Genomic DNA, 17661 nt, shown 5'->3' with positions numbered 1-17661 from the left:
CGCCGCCACCAGTTTTACCTCCTCCGCCCCAGAGGCCTAGGAGGAATGCGCGCATGTCTACGCGCGGAGGGATTCGCATAGGCACCCCTCCACATGTTAGTAGCAGCCGCTACACGTCCCTACCCGGGGAGTCTGAGACAGGGGAGTCTCAGCATCCCGTATCGGAGGTTACTTCTGTACCAATCCCGCCTCTGCCGCCGCAGAATTTTGGAGAGCCGATTCCGGCTTATGCTAGTGCCGCTCAGTTCAACCCGTTCGAGCATGTATTCCCTCAGGGTTATGATTACACGGGAGACCCTTATTGGCAAGCTGTGAACTACAGCTCACTCCCTCCTAGTGGTCCATTGGGAGACCCTTGGGCTGCTGGGCAGTCTACTTTTGGTTACCCTCCGGGTTACCAACAGCCACCGCAGCCGCAGCCGTACCAGCCGCCGCAGCCGCAGCACTTCCAGCCACCGCCACCGGCGCCTATGATGTCGCCGCCGCAGGTTCAGGAAATCCTGCATGGGATTGATAGCATGCGACGGGAGTTGCAAAGTGATCGCCGACACAACCGCGGTATGTTCAAGAAGGTGTTTGACCTGCTCAAGGGTAAGAGCAAGAGGGATCATTGAATCCTTCGATTTTTGTCTCATGTACTCATGTCCCTGTGTGGACATCTATCCTTGTACTCTACCCCTGCGTGGGTATATCTATCTTATTCTACCCCTGCGTGGGTATGTTATCCTGTTAACCCCTGCGTGGGTTTGCCTTATTTTGTTTTGTTATTGTTGTTACTTGTTTAGCCCCTGCGCGGGCCTGTTATTCATGTTATCCATGTTATTCATGCTATCCATGTTATTTCAAAGTCCCGTTTAGGGCATATATGTACTGGTATTTTATTTGAAATTTGAATTGGTTAATTTAAATTTCTCATTTTATTTATATGCATGAATACTAATAAAATAATGGAAAATATCAATTTTTATTTGATTTGCCATTTTATAAGAACCTTAGTAAGGTATAACCTAGCTTGAATGCCTTATTAACAGGCCTGGCCATGATGGTAAAACCTGGTTGAAAGGATTCAACTCCCTGCTAACATCTGAGAACATGTTAACATTCCTGGCCAAGCGTGATCTGTAAAATCACACAAGCCACCCTTTTTAATAAATTATCTACAGATTTTATCTGTATACAAGTCTATTAATGACTTGATACCTACGGGTTATGACTATGTCATATAGTGGCAGATGTGGTCTATGACTCCCTGCCTAGTAAAGAAATATCTACAGATTATATCTGTATACAAGTCTGTTTATGACTTGATACCTACGGGTTATAACTATGTTATATAATGACAGTTGTGGTTTATGACTCTCTGTCTAGTAAAGGATTATTTGTTTAATTATACAATTTATAATCCTATAAAAATCTAAATTTATAATTTAGTAATTGTCCATGTGACTAGGCCTATGGTGCCAATATATATATTTTCATTCCTTGATTGCTATTAAGAGCTTGAATGAAATTTATTAAATTAACTGCTAAGGTTCTTGATACCATGGTTAATAAATCGTCTAGAACGATAATACTGTTAGGTTCTAAGTTAGACCTTGTCCTTTATTGTAGCTTAAAGCTACAATGGCCAAATCGGAGGAAACCAACAGTCATTCTGGGGAACACTCAGATAATGCAAAGATTCACGTTACCGGTGCAGAATTGCAAGCACTGATAAATAATGCTGTCGCCAAGGCTATGGATCGGCAGTTCAAGGAATCTAGTGGTACTCGGAGTAGGACCCGAACAGAAACGCACGCAAAGCCCAAGACTCATTCTGAGGCTCATAGTAAGCCACCCTCTAAGAAGAGTGAGCCGAAGAAAGCTGAGGATGATAATCACTCCTCCAACCACAGCAGCGTCCCAAAGCAGGAGATTAAGCTGAAACATGACACGTACAGCAGGTCCTGTACGTACAAGTATTTTGTATCTTGCAAGCCCAGAGATTTCACTGGGGAAAAGGGAGCCGTCGATTGCATGACGTGGATTGACGAGATGGATACTGTGGTTGATATCAGCGGGTGTGCTGATAGGGACGTCGTGAAGTACGTGTCCCAGTCATTCAAAGGAGATGCGTTAGCGTGGTGGAAGTCACTCCTACAAGCTGCCGGTAAGGCCACACTGTACGGTTTGTCATGGGAACAGTTTGTGGCCCTGATTAAAGAGAACTTCTGTCCGCAGCACGAGGTCGAGCGAATTGAATCGGATTTTGTATCCTTGGTTATGAAGAACCTCGATTGTCAAGCGTATCTTACTACGTTCAACACGTTGTCCCGTTTAGTGCCTTACTTGGTGACCCCGGAGCCGCGTAGGATTGCTCGATTTATCGGGGGTCTGGCACCGGAAATAAAGGCGAGTGTTAAAGCTTCAAGACCTACAACATTTCGATCCGTAGCGGATCTATCCCTCTCCCTCACTCAAGACGTGGTTAGATTGAGAGCTATGAAGAGCTCTGAGGAGAACAAACGGAAACGTGAGGATGACACCTCACGAAGATCTGAAAAGCGACATAGAGGGAACAACGACCACAGGAAAGGGTCGGGGTCTAGGAAAAATGATCATCAGTCGGGTGAGAAACCCAGATGCAAGATCTGCAGGAGGCACCACTTCGGGAGGTGTCGGTTAGAAACGAAATCCCAGTCTTCAGAGAAACGATGTGGAATCTGCAAGTCCACAGATCACAAAGCTGTGGATTGCAAGAAAATGAAGGATGCAACATGTTTCGGTTGCAACGAGAAAGGTCACATTCGGCCCAACTGCCCAAAGTTTGCAAAGAAGGCCGAGGAAGGGAAGAAGACTAATGCGAGAGTCTTCAAAATGGACGCAAAGGAAGCAGTCCTTGACGATAACGTCATTACCGGTACGTTTCTTGTAAATGATGTTTTTGCTAGAGTCTTGTTTGATTCGGGGGCTGATAAGTCGTTTGTAGATGATAAGTTTTGTAAACTGTTGAACCTTCCTGTTAAAACCTTAAGTGTAAAGTATGAGGTGGAATTAGCCGATGGAACCATAGAACCCGCCTCAACTGTTCTAGATGGATGTGTTATATCCATTAGGAATCATTCTTTCCCGCTATCCTTGCTTCCCTTTAAGTTAGCTGGATTCGACATAGTAATAGGCATGGATTGGTTGTCGAGTAACCAAGCGCAGATTCTATGCAATAGAAAGCAGGTGATAGTGAAGACTCCGTCTGGTGAGTCACTTACTATTCAAGGAGATACCCAGCATGGATTGCCGGAGCAAGTGTCCATGCTCAAGGCATCCAGATGCATGCAGAAGGGTTGTGTCATTTATATGGCACAAGTCACCATTGATGAGCCGAAGCCGAAGATTGAGGATATCCCTGTTATATCAGAATATCCTGAAGTATTTCCTGAAGAACTACCCGGATTGCCACCGGATAGACAAGTAGAGTTTCGGATAGATATCATTCCAGGTGCTGCACCTGTAGCAAGAGCACCATACAGATTGGCACCAACGGAGATGAAGGAGTTGAGGACGCAGTTGGATGAGCTTTTAGCCAAAGGTTTTATTAGACCTAGCTCGTCTCCTTGGGGAGCGCCAATCTTGTTCGTTAAGAAGAAGGATGGTTCGATGCGTCTGTGCATCGATTATCGTGAGCTTAATAAGGTCACTATCAAGAATCGGTATCCGTTACCCAGGATCGACGATCTGTTCGATCAGTTGCAAGGAGCAAGTTATTTCTCCAAGATTGACCTGAGGTCAGGATATCACCAGTTGAAGGTCAAGGAGGAAGACGTACACAAGACCGCGTTTAGGACTCGTTATGGACATTACGAGTTCCTAGTGATGCCGTTTGGGCTCACTAACGCACCAGCCGCGTTCATGGATCTCATGAATCGCGTCTGCAAACCTTATTTAGATAAGTTCGTTATCGTCTTTATTGATGACATCCTTATCTACTCGAAGAGCCAAGCTGATCATGAGAAACACCTTCGTTGTATTCTCAAACTTCTGTATCAAGAGAAGCTTTATGCCAAATTCTCGAAGTGTGAATTTTGGCTTCGAGAAGTCCAATTTCTTGGACATGTTGTAAGTGAGCGTGGTATCCAAGTAGATCCCGCTAAAGTAGAAGCAGTCATGAACTGGCAGGAGCCGAAGACTCCTACTAAGATTCGCAGTTTCCTCGGATTGGCAGGATATTATAGGAGATTCATCGAGAACTTCTCAAGGATTGCTGCGCCCCTAACTTCGTTGACCCGTAAGAAGATTAAGTTTGATTGGGGCCCTAAGCAGCAGGAATCCTTTGACATTCTGAAGCAGAAGCTGAGCAATGCGCCAGTATTGACATTGCCCGATGGTATAGATGAATTTGTGGTGTATTGTGATGCATCACATACTGGCATGGGTTGTGTACTCATGCAGAAAGGCAAAGTCATTGCCTACGCTTCTCGACAGCTAAAGGTGCACGAGAAGAACTACACCACCCACGATTTGGAATTGGGTGCGGTTGTATTTGCTTTGAAGCTATGGAGACATTACTTGTATGGAACCAAGTGCATAATTTATTCGGATCACAAGAGTCTTCAGCATCTGTTCAATCAGAAGGAATTGAACATGCGTCAAAGGCGATGGATGGAAACCCTCAATGATTATCACTGTGAGATAAGATACCATCCAGGCAAGGCAAATGTGGTTGCCGACGCCTTAAGCAGAAAGGAAAGGGTGAAACCGATCAGAATCAATGCCAAGCGCATTGAAATAAGAAATAACTTGAATGAAAGGGTGTTAGCTGCACAGAAGGAAGCTGTGCTAGAAGCTAACTATCCTGCAGAAAAGTTGGGAGTAACTGAGGAGCAGTTATCCCACGACAAAGATGGAATGCTACGACTAAACGGACGAATATGGGTTCCAGTCTATGGAGGACTTCGGGATGTTATCCTCCAGGAAGCCCACAGCTCAAAATATTCCGTTCATCCTGGAGCTGATAAGATGTACCAGGATTTGAAATCAAACTATTGGTGGATTGGTTTGAAAAAGTCCGTGGCCGAGTATGTGGCCAAATGTTTGACTTGTGCGCAAGTCAAGGCCGAGCATCAGAAGCCGTCAGGTTTGCTTCAGCAACCTGAAATTCCCAAGTGGAAATGGGAAATGGTGACAATGGATTTTATCACCAAGTTGCCGAAAACGAAAAAGGGAAATGATACCATATGGGTCATAGTTGACAGACTGACTAAGTCAGCCCATTTTCTACCCATCAAAGAGACGTATAGCTCAGATATGTTAGCTCAATTATACGTCGATAAGATAGTAGCGCTACATGGTATACCTATATCTATTATCTCTGATAGAGATACTAGATGTACGTCACATTTTTGGAAGAGTTTCCAACAGTCGTTGGGCACTCGTTTGAATTTTAGTACGGCTTATCATCCTCAGACCGATGGTCAGAGTGAGCGTACTATTCAAACTTTGGAAGACATGCTTCGAGCATGTGCGATCGACTTAGGTGGTAGTTGGGATAAGAACCTACCCCTGATTGAATTCTCCTACAACAATAGCTACCATTCCAGCATCAAGGCTGCGCCTTTTGAGGCCCTATACGGTAGAAAGTGTAGATCGCCCATTTGTTGGGCAGAAGTTGGAGATGTCCAGTTGTCAGGACCAGATATCGTTCTTGAAACGACAGATAAGATCATTCAGATTCGCGATCGTTTGAAAACTGCCAGGGATAGGCAGAAAAGTTATGCGGATCCTAAGCGCAAGGATTTTCACTTCGATGTAGGTGATAAAGTGTTGCTTAAGGTATCACCTTGGAAAGGTGTAATGCGATTTGGAAAGAAAGGAAAGCTAAGCCCGAGATATATAGGACCTTTCGAGATAATCGAACGTGTCGGGGCAGTCGCTTACAAGTTAAACTTGCCTGAAGAGCTTAGTGCCATTCATAATGTGTTTCACATCTGTAATTTGAAGAAGTGTTTCGCTGACGATTCACTGGTTATACCGCATACAGATATACACATAGACGAAAGTCTAAAATTTGTGGAAAAACCTTTGTCGATTGAGGATCGACAGGTAAAGAAGCTTCGAAGGAAGCACGTGCCTATTGTTAAGGTCAAGTGGGATGCTCGTAGAGGTCCCGAATACACGTGGGAAGTGGAATCCACGATGAAAGATAAATATCCCCATTTGTTTGAATAAATCTCGGGGTCGAGATTTCTTTTAAGGGGGTGAGGATGTAACACCTCGAAAAATTTCGTCCAATAATGTCTTGACACGTGTCATAAGGTTCCGTTATGTGAAAACATACTTTAGAGGGACTAAAAGTGACAAACAGTGAAAACTATGGAACGTAAGGGTCCAAAGTGTCAACAATGGATAAATAGGCTCTATGATAACCCTACATAATGTTTATAACCTTAAACGGATGGTTCATGGATCATACGACGCGGAAATTGCACAAAAGTGAAGTATTGTAAACTATAGGGGCCAAAAGTGTCAACATGTTTAATTTATACCTCTGAGTGAACTTTTGGCAGACCCGAAGCTTTGTATAGCTAAAATATACTCACTAGAATATGTGGTAAAAATTTCGTGAAGTTTCGTCAATGTATGAGAAAGTTATGGCCAAAACCGTACTTAAGGGACTAAAAGCGTCAACGTCGAATTTCAGGGCTTTTCGGTTGAGCGCAAAGTTATCCGAGGGCATTACCATGTTGGTAAAAGTCCTAAGGTTCTTAAAAACCAAGTTTGGGGGTTTACGGGTCGAGAAAAGTAGCCGAAACATCGCGTACAAGTTCAGGGGTCAAAGCTGCCAATGTGTGAAAGTTGTTTGGCTGAACCAGGGGTCAGGCGACCCGCCTGGGAAAGCCCAAGCGGGCCGCGTGGGTTGCCCAGCGACCAGAAATCGTATTTTGGTTGATTTGAGTCCGAATTTGAGTGCATTACAGTTGTAACTTGCCTCCAATTAGCCCAATAACATGCCATGCATGCCTACTACTACAGGAACCTCGAATTTGTGCCTTTAAATCAGATTATTGATCATTTTCTTGGACATTTGCAATTGATCAAGAACACATTCTCACAAGAGCTCTCAAGAACTCTCAAGGCAAGCTTCCTGGAGACAATCTGAGCAACAAGGCCGATTCCTAGTGTTCACTAAACACCTATAGGACTCTTGTAAGCTTTCAATTCGTTCTTTAATCCGTTTTTGTAGTGATTATTGCTAAAAGTCAAACTGGGTGTTCATAACCTTTGACTTTCCGATTAAACGGATTTCTTTCAGTCATTTCTCGAATTGAAACTTGTTATAGATTGGTATTTATGTGGGAAACAAACCCTCTAAGGGGTACTCTCTGATTCCCACTACATGTATGCTAAATGTTGAGTCAAACCTATTTCTAAAAAGTCAACAGAAGCGATTTTTGTGAAAAATAACATGATTAATGATATAGATGACATGCAACCTGATTGATCATTAAAAATGACTTGTAATACATATAAGAATGTGTTTTAATCATCATCAACTCGACGATCTATAGTATAGCCACGAATCGGAACCGAAAGTCTTGTAAAACGATTATTTCGTAGACTATCGATTCGGATTCGTACATGCATGTTCAAGATCTGTATTGGAAAGTATTTTTGACTATTTTTATTTGGTTAAACTTTCTGGAATTTTCTTTAATTGAGTCTATGCTTAGCCTATTCGAATGCATGTTTCCGGTTTATGCATAAAGTTGACTATTTTGCCCTTTTTGATTTAAAACGGGATTTTTGGAAAAGTGAAAGGATAGAAATCTGTATTTTTAATATATGAACTTGCACCGAAAATTTCGGATCAGTTGGTGGTCCAGATTGTGAGTTATGGCCATTAGCGTAAAACTATATTATAAATTTACATAAACGGCCCTTTTCGCGTAGAACCCGTTTCTGGCCACGTATTGATGCAAAACTTTTTACCAACTGATGTATTATAATATTCTGGGAATTTTGATGATTTTTAATTAATTTTTGGCTGAACGGATCCTAGATCGCCTAGTCATTTCGGCTTATGTCGGTTTTGACCGTTTTAGCCATAAAATGAGTTTTACACATCCTTTTGACCCGAAACCTTTTTCTACTGATTTTATATGATGAATAAATTATTTTAAGTATTCTGGAAATATAAAAATCTCAGATTTTATTTGAAAACCTGAAAACGCCCTTAAATCGCATATTTAGCGTTTTACGCGCATAGTGAGCGTTATACTTGTTTTAAACATATAAGACCTATACCTACTGATGTGTTTAGCATATTTTCATATAAAAACAGTAAGTATAAGTATATGAACTCAGATTTCCAGTTTTGGCATTTTTAGCCCTTGTGAAATTACTAAATTACCCCTACGGTGCATAGTTTGGTTTTAAATGATATATTTGGTATATGGGTCATACCCTACTGATATAATATGTTATATTAAGTATATTTACTGTATGAACCAGACCCGAAACTCAGATTTCTAATTTTACCCTTTTATTATCTTTTAAATGACCAAAATGCCCTTCTAAGGCATAAATTGAGTTTAAAATTATCCCGGGCAATATAGAACATAACTTACTGATATAATATCATACTTTAAGCATATTATCTCAGGGAACTTGCATTTGAATCATTTGACTACCCGTATCGTCCTTTTCGCGTTCGGTTCGGTTTACGTAACTAGTTTGCGTAAATTGACCGAAACGGGTCAAACGATATCATTTTTTTTTCAAAATCCAGAATGTATTTAGTATACCCATATTATACAAGTATTCAAACTTGTCGGGTCTAAATCACATTCTATCCGGTCTTTCGCTTAATCGTGCGTAAACCGTATCATTCCTAAAACTAACCGGTCAAAGCTTAAGCTTAAATAAAAGGCCGTTAGGAATCTAATAGGTTAATTATAAACCTTTGTTCCAGATTAGGAGGCCCAGTAAAAGCTACCGCTCTTACCATTTGTGTGTTACATACTTACTCAGGTAAATACATTTTGACTTATTTTCCCTATACGGGCTTGGGGTACGGTATTTAAAATACCGCTTGATCGGGCGCACAAGTCCTGCGCCCTATGGGTGTACAGTCTGGAATAGCTTGTGTGATTTCGTTTAAACAGTCTTGTCTTACTTAAAGGCTTTGGGGGGTTATTGACCGTGTCCCGGATATCCTTGGCATTATCTTACGAGATGGCCACGACCAGAGCACGGGGTGTAGGCGTACACCCGTCGTGTATAACTCTTTAATGTGGTGTGTCAATTAAATCTCTAGCCCGGACAGTAGATCCCGGGCCACCAGAGATAAAAGTGCATGTAAATCGTTCACAAGTTTATATTATATAATTATCCCAAGTTAATAAAAATATTTATGCCTTGTGCATTTAAATCCATTTTCAATCATTTTCAAAATGAGTCAGTCGATTTGTATTTACCAGTGTAAACTGACGTATTTTTCCCAAAAGGTTAAGTGCAGGTACTATACGGAAATAGGCTGGCTGTTTCCTAAGAGCGTCCACTATAGTCTCGCAAGCTTGGACGACAAATATCTGTTGAACTATTTTTATCTTATTTTATTGATCCGCCTGTGGATCCATTTCAACTACCGTGATATTTATTATTGCACTTTATTTAAAGTTGAAATGTTTCTATTCTGCTTCCGCTGTGCATTATTATATTGTGTTGATTGTCTATGACGATGCCAACTACGTCACTGTACCCCACACCGGGCCCACCGGTGACACGTGGAATGGGGGGTGTGACAGGGTTGCACCTACAAGTATTTCGTATCTTGCAAACCCCGAGATTTCACTAGGAGAAGGGCGCGGTAGATTGTATGACGTGGCTAGATGAGATGGACACCGTGGTGGACATCAGTGGTTGCGCAGAGAAAGATGTGGTAAAGTTTGTTTCACAATCATTCAAGGGCGAGGCCCTGGCTTGGTGGAGATCTTTGGTTCAGGCCTCGGGGAAGGCTGTTTTGTACAGCATGACGTGGGAGGAATTTATTTCTCTCATCAAGGAAAATTACTGCCCTCAACATGAGGTTGAAAAGATAGAGTCTGATTTTCTATCGTTGGTTATGACAAACCTTGACTGTCAAGCTTACCTCACGAGCTTCAACACAATGTCCCGGTTGGTTCCGTATCTGGTAACCCCAGAACCAAAGAGAATAGCTCGTTTTATCGGTGGTTTAGCCCCCGAGATAAAGGCAAGCGTAAAGGCCTCTCGGCCAGCTACCTTTAGATGTGTAGCTGACATATCTTTGTCCCTCACTCTGGATGCGGTCAGACAAAGATCGCTGAGGAACAAAGAAGCTGAGAAGAGAAAACGTGAAGATGATACTTCACGAAGATCAAGCAAGAAGCACCGTGGAACCGGTGACAACAAGAGGGGGTCTGAGTCAAGGAGAGATGGGCAACAATCTGGTGAGAAGCCCAAGTGCAAGATTTGCAAGAAACAACACTTTGGAAAGTGTAGACTCGAATCGAACTCGTAGACTCAGTCGAAGTCATTTGCTTGCGGGATATGCAAGTCCAAGGACCACAAGACCTTGGATTGCAAAAAGCTGAAGGATGCAACTTGTTATAGTTGCAATGAGAAGGGGCACATTAAAACCAACTGCCCTAAATACGCCAAGAAGCCTGAAGAGGCCAAGAAGACCAATGCAAGAGTCTTCAGGATGGATGCGAAAGAAGCCGTGCTAGACGATAACGTGATCACAGGTACTTTCCTTGTAAATGATGTCTTTGCAAGAGTACTTTTTGATTCAGGCACTGATAAGTCTTTCGTAGACCATAAATTTTGCAAATTGCTGAATATGCCTGTCAAAACCTTGAATATAAACTATGAGGTAGAGTTAGCAGATGGCACCATAGAAACCGTCTCCACTGTGTTAGATGGGTGTGTGATATCCATTAAGAACCACTCTTTTCCTCTGTCTCTATTTCCCTTTAAATTGGCCGGTTTTGACATAGTATTGGGTATGGACTGTTATCCCACAACCAGGCCCAAATCGTCTGCAACAGAAAGCAAGTGGTGATAAAGACTCCGTCTGGTGAATTGCTTACCATTCGGGGAGATACCCAGTATGGATTGCCTGAGCAAGTGACTATGCTCAAGGCTTCTAAATGTTTAAAGAAGGGTTGTGTCATCTACATGGCACAGGTGATTTTTGATGAGCCTAAACCGAAGATAGAAGACATTCCCGTCATTTCTGAATACCCAGAGGTTTTCCCTGAAGATCTACCTGGTTTGCCACCAGATAGGCAAGTGGAATTCAGGATTGATATCATCCTTGGAGCAGCACCTGTTGCTAGAGCACCTTACAGGTTAGCACCAACCGAAATGAAGGAGTTGAGGACACAACTAGATGAACTGCTAACTAAAGGTTTCATCAAACCTAGTTCGTCTCCCTGGGGAGCACCAGTCCTGTTTGTCAAGAAGAAGGACGGATCAATGCGTCTGTGCATCGATTATCACGAGCTTAACAAAGTCACGATAAAGAATAGGTATCCTTTGCCAAGGATCGACGATTTTCGATCATTTACAAGGGGCAAGTTATTTCTCGAAGATTGACTTGAGGTCAGGCTACCATCAACTGAAAGACAAAAATGAAGACGTACATAAAACCACATTTAGGACTCGTTATGGTCATTACGAGTTCCTAGTGATGCCTTTTGGGCTCACTAATGCACCGGCTGCGTTCATGGATCTCATGAATCGCGTTTGCAAGCCATACTTAGACAAATTCGTCATCGTTTTCATCGACGATATTCTTATCTACTCGAAGAACCAAGCTGACCATGAGAAACACCTTCGCTGTATTCTCAAACTCCTGCATCATGAGAAACTCTATGCCAAATTCTCTAAGTGCGAATTCTGGCTTTGAGAAGTCCAATTCCTAGGACATGTTGTCAGCGAGCGTGGTATCCAAGTGGATCCCGCTAAAGTGGAAGCTGTCATAAATTGGCAAGAGCCAAAGACGCCTACAGAGATTCGTAGTTTCCTGGGGTTAGCAGGATATTACAGGCGTTTCATTGAAAATTTTTCAAGGATTGTTGCACCCCTAACTTCCTTGACCAAGAAGAAAGTAAAGTTCGTTTGGGGCCCTAAGCAGCAAGAGTCCTTTGATATTCTGAAGCAAAAGTTGAGCAACACTCCTGTACTGACATTGCCTGAAGGTACCGAAGAGTTCGTAGTTTACTGCGACGCATCACACACTGGCATGGGATGTGTGCTTATGCAGAAAGGCAAGGTTATTGCCTATGCTTCAAGACAGTTGAAGGTGCATGAAAAGAATTACACCACCCATGACTTGGAGTTGGGTGCCGTTGTGTTCGCACTAAAACTGTGCATGCATTATCTGTATGGTATCAAGTTTGTGATCTATTCTGATCATAAGAGCCTTCAACATCTGTTTGATCAGAAGGATTTAAACATGAGGCAGCGCTGTTGGATGGAGACATTAAATGATTATGATTGTGAAATTAAATACCATCCCGGCAAGGCGAATGTAGTCGCTGATGCCTTAAGTCGAAAGGAAAGGGTGAAACCCATCCGAATCAATGCCAAGAGCATTGAAGTGAAGAATAATTTGATTGAAAGGTTGTTAGCTGCACATAGGGAAGCTGTGTTGGAAGCTAACTATCCTAAAGAAAAGCTAGGAGTAACTGAGGAGCAGTTAACTCTTAGCAAGGACGGAATCTTATGATTAAATGGACGAATATGGGTTCCAATTTATGGAGGACTTCGAGATGTCATCCTCCAGGAAGCCCACAGTTCTAAATACTCCGTTCATCCTGGAGCTGATAAGATGTATCAGGATCTAAAGGCAAATTATTGGTGGATAGGCTTGAAAAAGTCTGTAGCCGCTTATGTAGCCAAATGCTTGACTTGTGCGCAAGTCAAAGCTGAGCATCAAAGCCGTCAGGCTTGCTACAACAGCCTGAACTTCCCGAATGGAAGTGGGAAATGGTAACTATGGATTTTATTACCAAGTTACCCAAGATGAGGAAAGGAAATGATACAATATGGGTTATAGTTGATGACTGACTAAGTCAGCACATTTCTTACCCATCAAGGAGACTTATAGCTCCGACATGTTAGCCCAATTATACGTTGATAAGATTGTAGCCTTACATGGCATACCTGTGTCTATTATCTCTGACAGAGATACTAGATACACGTTACATTTTTGGAAAAGTCTCCAGCAATCTTTGGGCACACGTTTGAATTTCAGTACGGCTTACCATCCTCAGACAGACGGTCAGAGTGAGCGTACTATTCAGACGTTGGAAGACATGCTACGTGCATGCGTGATCGATTTAGGTGGTAGTTGGGATAAGAACCTACCATTAATCGAATTCTCCTACAACAATAGCTACCATACCAGCATTAAGGCTACGCCCTTCGAGGCATTATACGGTAGAAAGTGTAGATCGCCCGTTTGTTGGGCGGAAGTTGGAGATGTCCAATTATCAGGACCAGAGATAGTCTTCGAAACGACGGACAAGATTGTCCAGATTCGAGACCGTCTCAAGGCTGCCCGAGATAGGCAGAAAAGTTACGCAGATCCAAAGCGTAAAGATTTTCACTTCGAAGTAGGTGAAAAGGTGTTGCTCAAAGTATCACCCTGGAAGGGGGTGATGCGTTTCGGTAAGAAAGGCAAGCTAAGCCCGAGATACATAGGACCTTTCGAGGTTACCGAACGTGTCGGGTCAGTTGCCTATAAGTTAAACTTACCAGAGGAGCTCAATGGAATTCACAATGTGTTCCACATCTGTAACTTAAAGAAGTGTTTCGCTGACGAATCACTGGTTATACCGCATACGGATGTACACATTGACGAGAGCTTAAAGTTCATTGAAAAACCTGTGTCAATTGAAGATCGCCAGGTAAAGAAGCTTCGAAGGAAGCTCGTGCCTATTGTAAAGGTCAAATGGGACGCCCGTAGAGGTCCCGAATTCTCGTGGGAGGTTGAATCCACGATGAAAGAAAAATACCCTTATTTGTTTCAGTAAATCTCGGGTCGAGATTTATTTTAAGGGGGTGAGGATGTAACACCTCGAAATTTTGTGTCCAATAATGTGTTAACACGTGTCATGAGTTTACACGTGGCATTAAATATTAAATAAAGGACTAAAGTTGACAAACCTTGAAAGTATGTAAATTCGAGGGTTAAAAATGTCAACGAGGGGTAAATATACTGTATAGTAATCCTAAATGATGCTCGTACCTTCAAACGAATAAATCATGGATCGTACGGGGCGAAACGCGGAAGAAAGTGAGAGATTACAAACTACAGGGGTTAAATGTGTCAACATGTTTAATTTATACCTCTGAGTGACCATTTGATGAACCCGAGACGTTGTAACAGTAAATTACGCTCACTAGAATATACAATATGAATTTCGCGGAGTTCCGTTTTAAAACGAGAAAGTTATGATAAATTTCGTATGCGAGGGGTTAAAAGCGTCGACAATAAAAGTTAAGGCTTTTCGGATAGTAATTAAACTAACCGGGGACTTAACAATGCGGGTAATAGTCACGAGGCCCTTATTCGTAAATAATCGAGGGCCAAATCGCAAAGTTACCCCTTCGAAACCGAAAGGTCAGGTTAATGATTACAAAAGCTATGAAAATCTTGAAAATCAAGTCTAATGCGGGCCGCGTCAAAGATATGCATGATTTAATGCGGGCCGCGCTCCACCTGTAGATTCGTTTACTGACTTAAGGATTCAGGCGGCCCGCGTCTGAGTTGCTTGAATCTTAATGCGGGCCGCGTGACAGTCCCAGATGCAGAAAACTTGGACAGATTCACTGTTTGAGCTTGTAAACGATCTTGGATGCATTAATTGAAGCATGGGCGCCCCCTACATGTCCCCTAGCACTCAGGGACACCTTCTGATCATCCATGAGCAATTATAGGATGAGTTGTAATGATCTTGTGCATGAAATTTCACTATAAAAGGCAATGCATTGCACACAATTGAAACACACCTCAAACCTGCTCTCTTGATCATCTCTGGAGCTCTAAAGCATACTTCTAACATCTCTAGTCGTGCACCAAGCTTCTGTAAGTATGCCCAACCCTTTGTGGCTTAGTTTTTGCATATTTTAGCTTAAAAGTCAATCCGTCGTAATTAACGATTGACTTTGCCATAAATCACAAATGGTCCAGTGGTTTGTCGAATCAAAGATAGTTATATGTTGGTAATCATGTGGGCTTTAAACCCCTAAAAGGGCACCCTCTGATTCCCATTCTAACTAGTCCGAATGTCAAGTCAAACGTGCTTAGAAAAAGTCAACAGAAATACTATTTTGCGATTTTATGCATAATCAGTAATGTAGATGGTGTGTAACCTGTTTTAACACTCATAAAACATGATAATAAGTATATTAACTAGTCTAAGCATGTTTGATCCGACCATTTACTGTTTTGACCCGGTTCGGAGCCGAAAGTCGCAAAACTTTGACTTTTGCTTTGACTTCAGTTCTGACCCATTAAATATGTTTTAGATATGCCTTAGGACTCTCTTAGGACCAGGTTACATGAAGGTATAACCCTCTGTGACCGATTCGTTGTTTGTCCGAGTCTTTTACACATTTCCGTTAAATGCTTGAAAGTTGACCGTAACGCCCTTTTTAATTTAAAACAAGAATTCTGGACATGTGAAAGGACCACAAGCTTAGTTACTGATTTCTAAGCATATCCCTAAAATTTCACGTCAATCCGAGGTCCAGAATAGGAGTTATGCTAAATAGCGCAAATTACGGAAACTTTAGTAATTAAATAGCGCAACTAGCATAACGCCTATCAAAACCCAGATTTCAACACCAAACCTTTTACACACTGATGTAAAATAATATTTTGGGATTTTTAAAGATTTTTAATTATTTTTAACCTGCTCTTAACCTGCGGTTATGGCATCGGTTCGGTAAATACCGAATATACCCTTTTCGGACATAACTTGAGTTCTACACGTCTTTTGACCCGATTCCAGTTGCTGCTGATTTTAAATAATAAATAGAGTATTTTGAAATTTATAAACTGTTCGGAAAACTCAGATTTCCTGTAGAACTCAGAAACCTCTTTTATAATCTTTAAAAAAGACCGAAATGCCCCTACGGGGCACAATATGAACTTAAACACGTTACGGGCATTATGGAAGGTATCCTACTGATACCACAACCTCTTTAAAGCATATTGACTTAGGAAACCTGTGTAGGACTCTTACGGTTACCCGTTACGCCTTTTGCGCGCACGGTTCGGCTTATGTAACTAGTTTACATGAACTAGCCGAAACGGGTCAAACCATATTGTTTTGACCCCAAAATCCAGAGTGTGGTTAATATACCCATATAAAACAAGTCTTCAAACTTGTTGGGTCCAAATCACATTCCATTCCCGGTTTTCTCCTTTCACGCGATTAAACCGTAACTATCCTTTGAAACTGACCGGTCTAAGCTACGGCTAAATTAAAGACCCGTTAGGATTCTAATAGGTTATTTTAAACCTTCGTTCCAGAATAGGAGACCAGTAAAAGCTATTTACAATTTATTCGATTAAGGATTTATACTTGCAAAGGTAAATACTTTTAACTTGTTTTCCGTTATACGGGCTTGGGTTACGGTATTTAAAATACCGCTTGGTCGGGCAATTGACCCCAACTCATTAGTAGTTGGGTATTATCAATGTGACCCGTTTAAAAATTCGTTTTGTTGGCTTTACGCCTTTGGGAGCTTAATGACCATGTCCCGGATATAATGGCAGCACTTTACGAAATGGCCACGACCTTGACATCCGGGTGTAGGCGTACACCCGGCATTATGTCCATAATTATAAAGGTATAGCCGTTGGTTTTCCCGCCACGGTTTTATGCTATGTGGTGTGTCTATTAATCTTTAACCCGGCACGACCCGGGCGACCGAACGCATAGCAAACATGTAATTCTTTACAAGATTTAATTATAAATTATCCCAAGTTATAAAGAGTTTGTGCCTTGTGCATTCAAATCAATTTTATTAAACATTTTACAAAAGTGTCGGTTGAATGTATTTACCAGTGTAAACTGACGTATTTTCCTAAAAAGACTAAATGCAGGTACTAAGCGTAATTGGCTGGATATTCTCCTTAGCATCAATAAAGAGTCTCGCAAGCTTAAGATGCCTACGTCTGTTGAACAATTATTTTTATCTTATTATTGATCCCCATGTGGATTTTATTTCAACAATGGTGATACTTTGATATTACATTTAATGTTGAAATATATTTATCTTTATGCTTCCGCTGTGCATTCATATAATTGTGTGGTTTGACTATATTGTTGCCAACTACGTCACGGAAATCCCCCACCGGGCCCACCGGTGAGACACGTGGAAATCGGGGTGTGACACAACTGTTGAATAACATCTGTCCACGTGTAACCTCTGTTGTAAATCAGTGTTTTGCACAAGCAGGGGATACACTTTGGCAGTGGATAGATTTTACTATTTAACAGAGTTTTAATGCCAACATTGCTTTGAACAGACTTTGAGGATTTATTGAAAAATTCAATTTTAAACTATTTTTAAGGTTATTTTTGATTTTTCTAAAATCATTTTTATGCTATTTACACATGGAACACAAGAAAGCTTGCTTTAATC

Source organism: Helianthus annuus, chromosome 14, assembly GCF_002127325.2.
Source record: "Helianthus annuus cultivar XRQ/B chromosome 14, HanXRQr2.0-SUNRISE, whole genome shotgun sequence".
NCBI classification, from domain to species: domain Eukaryota; kingdom Viridiplantae; phylum Streptophyta; class Magnoliopsida; order Asterales; family Asteraceae; genus Helianthus; species Helianthus annuus.
The sequence above is the reverse complement of the archived record's forward strand: the minus strand, read 5'-3'. Positions refer to the sequence as shown.